The sequence below is a fragment of the Sinocyclocheilus rhinocerous genome, unplaced genomic scaffold (assembly GCF_001515625.1).
Source record: "Sinocyclocheilus rhinocerous isolate Xijiao unplaced genomic scaffold, SAMN03320098_v1.1 scaffold2849, whole genome shotgun sequence".
NCBI lineage: Eukaryota > Metazoa > Chordata > Actinopteri > Cypriniformes > Cyprinidae > Sinocyclocheilus > Sinocyclocheilus rhinocerous.
In genome coordinates this window covers 160,869-167,186 of record NW_015642055.1, presented here as the reverse complement: position 1 = coordinate 167,186, position 6,318 = coordinate 160,869, and the positions used below count along the sequence as shown (strand labels likewise).

The 6,318-nt window shown below is 35.7% G+C and overlaps 1 protein-coding gene across 1 annotated transcript in view; it reads right to left on the bottom strand.

The window, feature by feature from the left end:
- Window positions 1–1,307, bottom strand: part of LOC107755567 (ras-related protein Rab-5C-like) — a 16,468-nt gene extending 15,161 nt beyond the window's left edge. Inside the window, exon 1 of the mRNA XM_016572437.1 lies at window positions 1,152–1,307. The gene's annotated coding sequence lies outside the window, so the exon portion shown is untranslated. The remainder of the gene's footprint in view (window positions 1–1,151) is intronic.
- Window positions 1,308–6,318: the final 5,011 nt, after the last annotated feature.

Below are 6,318 nucleotides of genomic sequence, written 5' to 3'. Positions count from 1 at the left end.
ATACTAATTATAAATGAATTATTACTTCTAAGACATGATAAACAGTTCAAAAAGCACTGTTAAAAATAGAGTTGTGTTATCAAACACAGTTGTTAGTTATTATTACATTTACAGAATTGACAGATACAGTTTTAAATATTAAGTTTTATTAAATAATGTATTTGATTACTACATTATTAATAATAATTCATTAGTATAGACACTGGTGTACGCGAGCTTCCAGGTTTACCATATTCGATGTGCTCTTTATATGTGCAATGATCACTGTTTATATGTGAATAAAAAAGCATAAATAAAATCTGCCTAAATTTTCATTTTGGGTGAACTATGCACAATACATATTGTCACTATACACAGTACATATCGCAGCATTTTAGTATTGCGATATGTTGCGACAAGAAGTGTGTGTGTGTGTGTGTGTGTGTGTGTAGACTGCTATCGTAGTGTCTCTTGAGAAGCATACAAGAATATTGTCTTATAGCTGTAGGCTCATATCAATGTATGTGCGATCTTAAGAGATGACTCATCTAACTGACCTGTCAATCAAGCCTCCTCGGGCCACATTATTGACTTCCTCATGAAGTCTTTCACTTCTGATCTGCCCCTCCCACGATCTCTGACCACAAGCACTCAGCTGAACGCCGGTGAACCTGCTACACTGATAAAAACGGGCAGGGCTTCAGAAAAGTTTTTGAAAGCGATAAAAGACGTGTAGATGCACGTTTGGAGAAGTATCACCTTACTAATCGCAATACAATCGGCGCTTTGCGACACCTCGGAGATGCGTGTGGCTGCATCACAACGGTCAAAGGATAAGCCACGAAAACAAGGAAGCCCTGCTGTAGATGGTCAAACTTCAGAGCTGCTGCTGATCAAACACACACATGTCTGTGTACGCACCCATAAAGGCCTTCTCTATTAAACTGAACTTTTGCCGTAAGATTCGTGCTTAGAATATGACAGATAGACAGAGAGGCCCGAGTTACTCCTTTATTATGTCGCCGAGAGAAAGATCCAGAGGAGCGGCTCAAGAGCGTCACGAGCATCGGCTAACAGTCTTGACAGTTCCTCTGTATCAGTAAACCACGACCAGCTAAGTTAGCAATAGCCTATCAATAATCATATCAGTACCCAAATCAGACAGCGGTTACCTTGAGATATGAGTGCGGCGCTTTTCTCTTTCTGTCAAATCCCTGGCTGTCAGGCTGAGAGAAAATTTCCCTCCTGCCGCCTGATGCGTCTCCAGTCGTCGGGCCTTGGCCTTCACTTCCGCTTTGAGGGACGAGCTTCCGTAATCCGCCTTCTTCCGAGGAGGAGGGGCTTGTTTTTGACATACGTGGTGGTGGCCAATAAAAATCGCGGTTATATATTTTTTAATCCAAGACAAGTTTATAATAAATGTAAACTTTTTTAGCCTTTAATTACGTCTTCTCATTTTAAGTATTGAAAGGTTAAATTTCAAATTAGGGCTACAATTAGTTATTTTTCTATGTTTTGAGTACAAGTTTTTGTGTGTCATTACCATATGTTTTTTTTCCTTTTTGATTTGACTTCTAGATAACTTGTTGCGTATAGGCAGTGTTGTTATTAACTAAACCTAAAACTATTTAATGTTCATGTTATGCTCATTGTTCATGTTAATTTAAATAAAGCTATAATAAAATATAAATATAAATAATAGATGAAAAACATAAATGAATAAAAAGGAAAATTAAAAACACTGCCTGGCAACTAACTAAAAATAAATGTATGCTGATGTACTAAAATAGGCTAAATGAAATAAAAACAAATGAAAGCTAAATAGAAATATATATTTAAAATTACTAAAACTTAAACATTTAAATAAAAATCTATAAAAATCTAAAAAGCCTAATAATAATAATAATAATAATAATAATAATAATAATACATATAAATAAATTATACTAAAATAACACTGGTGTTAGGAAGCCCAAGGCATACCTGATCTTTTCTTTAAAAATATGTAATTTGCATGACAGTGTTGATCAAGATGTATTTTTCTTTTTTCTTTTTCTTTTTTGCCCTTTTAGTGTCTGTTGAAAACAGATTCATTTCATTTCTATTTTACTTTAATAACATAAATAAACAAAACTGACTTTATTAACCACATAAGTCAGTTAAGATAGGGGTTCTGTTGGTGTGCAGTCATTTATCATATTTAATAATAATAAGGTAATAAGATGCCACATCAAGATCAAATATGTACTGTAGGTCTGCTCTGTAGACTTGTGCTGGAAAACTGACCCTTGTTTGTTGTTATATCAAAAACTTTACATGAAAACAAGATCAGCAATGCATGTGGCTCAAGATCATGTACTAACCAGTAATCACCAAGCTGGGGCGCCACAGGCTAATTAAACTTTAAATTGATTTTTTTTTTTATCTCGTCAAACGCTGATGGTTTCTGTAAAGTACGGCTGTGATTCTCAACCTTTTTTACTCGAAGGCGTTCAAGTTGTCCAACTCAATATTCAAAACAAAAATAGACAAAGATATTTTAATTATTTATAATATTTATGCTACAATTGCGACAAAGCTGCTTGTTTTTAAAATAATTATCAAAAGAAACAGAAAGTGTTAATATATTACATTTATTAAACACAAATCATTTAGTGATTCCACAAGTTTTAAGAACTGTTTGTTCTTCAATTAAAACCATAACCATTGGGGGTCATTCATAAGGTCCCACTAGTTAACATTAGTTAATGCAATAACTGACATTAACTAACAACAGCAATACATTTGTTACTTTACATTTGTTAGCAATATCTTTGTTAATGTTACTTCATAAAAATACAACTCTTTATTATTAGTTCATGTTAGCTCATGTCCATTAAAGGGGTCATATGATGCGATTTAAATTTTTCCTTTCTCTTTGGAGTGTTACAAGCTCTTGGTGCATAAAGAAGATGTCAAATACACAAAATAATTATCTTTAAAATAGCATCATATGACCCCTTTAAATAATATTAACAGATTTTTAACTTTTTTCGTGGCTAGCTCATGATAACTAATGTAGCCTAGTTAGCCAATGTATTTAAAAAATAAGACCTTATTGTAAAGTGTTACTTTTAAATTTTATATGTTGCTTTTAGATCATTTTAAATTATTAATAGCAATTTATTCATTTACAAAATGTTGTTCAGAAAAAAAGGTACAAAATCTTGGGGCGGTGCCTTACGGTAGCCTACACTTTGTACCTTATTTACCCATAAAGAGTGCATTTTAATACCTTAAAGTCGGCATGAAATCAAAATTTGACTTTATTTACTTTACTAGCGCACATTGCTAGTCTTGATGTTAACAAGTAATCCGTGCAAGTTAATCCGCTGAAAAAAATTGTTTGTTTTGGTAATCTTTAATCAAAATCTGAACATTTGCTTCCGCTCTGGCAGTCCTTCTCTGATGACGTCAGTTTGACGGTTTGGGCAGAATATACTTAAACACATGCCCTCTATTCAATATTCCGTTTCAGCTGGAAATACGTCACTACGCTGAAATAAGTAAGCAACTTCCGGTTCACGCGGACTTTAAAGGTACATATTAGTACCAAAAGTATACATATTAAAGTGTACATATTAGTACCTTTTGAAAGGGTACCACCCCAGTGACAGCTTTTCTTCTGAGTGTACCTTAGAAGTTTGAAGCCCATGGTTGAGAAACACTGAAGTAAGGATGCCCTCGAACAGTTTTATTACGCATATCTAATGTTTCAATAGGCTACAATACTTCCCTTATTTAGTTCCCACTCACATATTGCTGTCAAATTAAATCAGATCTTTTCTACAATGCGTTAGATGCAACAAAACCTGCTAATTACTGCCCAGCGGTAGCCTATATGTAGAACAATCAGTGAGCAGTGTGTCGTTAAAGTTGTGCGTAGGTGGCGAGTACACATATGCTGCCATATTCTCAACAACTGCTTTATGCCATTAATAACCCTGCTAAATTTTACTCAGACGTACAGCAACTGTTTCTGCTCATTATCCGAGAAATATTACGCATTCAGTTGAATGCACTTTTAAAAAAACACATTTCCTTCACGATGGCCAAAAGATTGGCACTCTGGTGACAAAATAGGCTTATCTCATGAAAGTGTGTATCAATAGCACGAGTTTATATTTCGATTTGGCGTACTATTTTTTATGCTGAAATCGACTTTGGCGTGCATTTACGCAATAGGTAGGATTAGGGTTGTGGGGTTGATGCGTATCACATGTACGCGAAAACTGTGTATGCACGTCAAACACGTGCGTATCATATGCACGCCAAAGTCACTTTTTGCGTATCAATAGCACAAGTTTGTTTCGATTTGGCGTACTATTTATAGGCTATGCATTTTCATGAGACCGGGCTTATTTGGCCACATACTGGCCAAACTCTAGCGCCATCAGTCAATGTCCCAGCTCCGTTTCAAATAAAAGCAGCAGATGCATATAGATATGTAGATATAGAAATAGATATCCTTTATGAAATGTTGACATGAGGCATATATCGGCCTGGGGAGGAGCTGAGAGATAACAGGTTATACCACAACCAAGCAGCATGTGTGGGCAGCCTCCTGCGGCTAATGATGTGTCTGGAGCCCTGATGTAGACAGAAGAGCGAGATTAATAATGTTTATAAAGATAAACATGGGTTTATTATAGCCCACTTACAATTTACATTTCAGAGATCATTACAAATAAATTATTAAATGCTAAAACTGAATAAATTTAAATGAACAAATTGGCGTTGCATTTGCAACCATGTGAAAACAGGGGGTGCTGCAGCCCCCTCAGCACCCCTACTTCCCACGTCCCTGTGCGATTTCAATTTTTCCTTTCTCTTTGGAGTGTTACAAGCTCTTGGTGCATAAAGAAGATCTGTAAAGTTGCAAAGACTAAAGTCTCAAATCCAAAGAGATATTCTTTATAAAAGTTAAGAGTCAACCACACCTACCTAAAACAGCTCATTCTCGCCGGATCTCACCGTGGACGAAGCGGAGTCCAGCCCGGGGTCGTCACATGTGGTTGCTGCAAGCCCGCTGGACGCTCCTTCGTCGAATCCACCGGCCGTGCCGTTCTCAAGCTCACCCGCCTTCGCTCAGAGTTTTGAGCAGTGTAGAGTAGCGCTTGTTGTTTGTCATTTCTCTAATCACAAATGCAGAGTCAGACATGGTTTTATGTTTTACGCGGCATGATGCAATGCGTAAAAAGACAGCACAAGTTATTATAATCCGTAATTATGTCCCCACTGGATGCAACAAATGCCTCGTTTGTAATGGGTTTTAATGTTTATGTCTCGAGGGGCGTAACATTTCTGTCTCACGCTTGAGGTATTCGGCCAATCACAACGCACTGGATAGCTGGCCAATCAGAGCACACCTCGCTTTTCAGACCGATGAGCTTTGTAAAAATGTACGCGTTTCAGAAAGGCGGGGCATAGAGGAGAAACAATAATGTACAGTATGTGGAAAATAATGTGTTTTTTTAACCTTAAACTGCATAAACATTTCATTTCACCAAATACACCAAATAATTTTCTTTTTAGCAACATCATATGACCCCTTTAAATGAACAATGGCTGGCAAACAGATTCGTGGTTTATTCTCTGAAGAGAGCATTTTCAACAGGTAAATGCCTTTTTTACAACCCCAAGTCATTTAGTCAGGCACAGTCGAGAGATAAGGAAATTGAAGATATATTTAACAATAGGGGTATGAAAGAGACCCAGAAAAGATATATGAAGAGAAAGAATAAATCAAGTTTTTTCAATATTCTTTCCGACAATGAAAAAAGAAAAGAGACTCAGCAACAAAAATAAATTTATATTGTTGCTTTAATAAATAGTTTTTTTTATATAAAGAAATAGTTCACTTACAAAATGAAATTTCTGCCATTTTTGCTTTCATAATTTACACAAAAGATGTTATGTTAAAGAATGTTAGTTACCCCACAGTTTTGGTAACCACTGACTTCCATTGTATAGGCAAAAAAAACAAAACACTGAGACCTTTCTGAAAATAACTTCTTTTATGATCCACAGAAGAAAGAAGGTCGTACAAGTTTGAAATGATGATGAAGGTGAGTAAATGATGACAGAATTTAGATTTTTGTGTGAACCATCCCTTTAACACACTTGAAAATTGAAATAAAATGCAATTAATCTTCTGTTATAAAATCATTAAATTAGGTACAAGTGTTTTAAAATGAGGCTTTGAAAAAGATGCAGTGTGATAACAGCCTGTAAATTCTGGCCCTTCGTAATCTATGACTAAGTCCTAAGGGACACCGTCTTATACAAAACCTACACTGT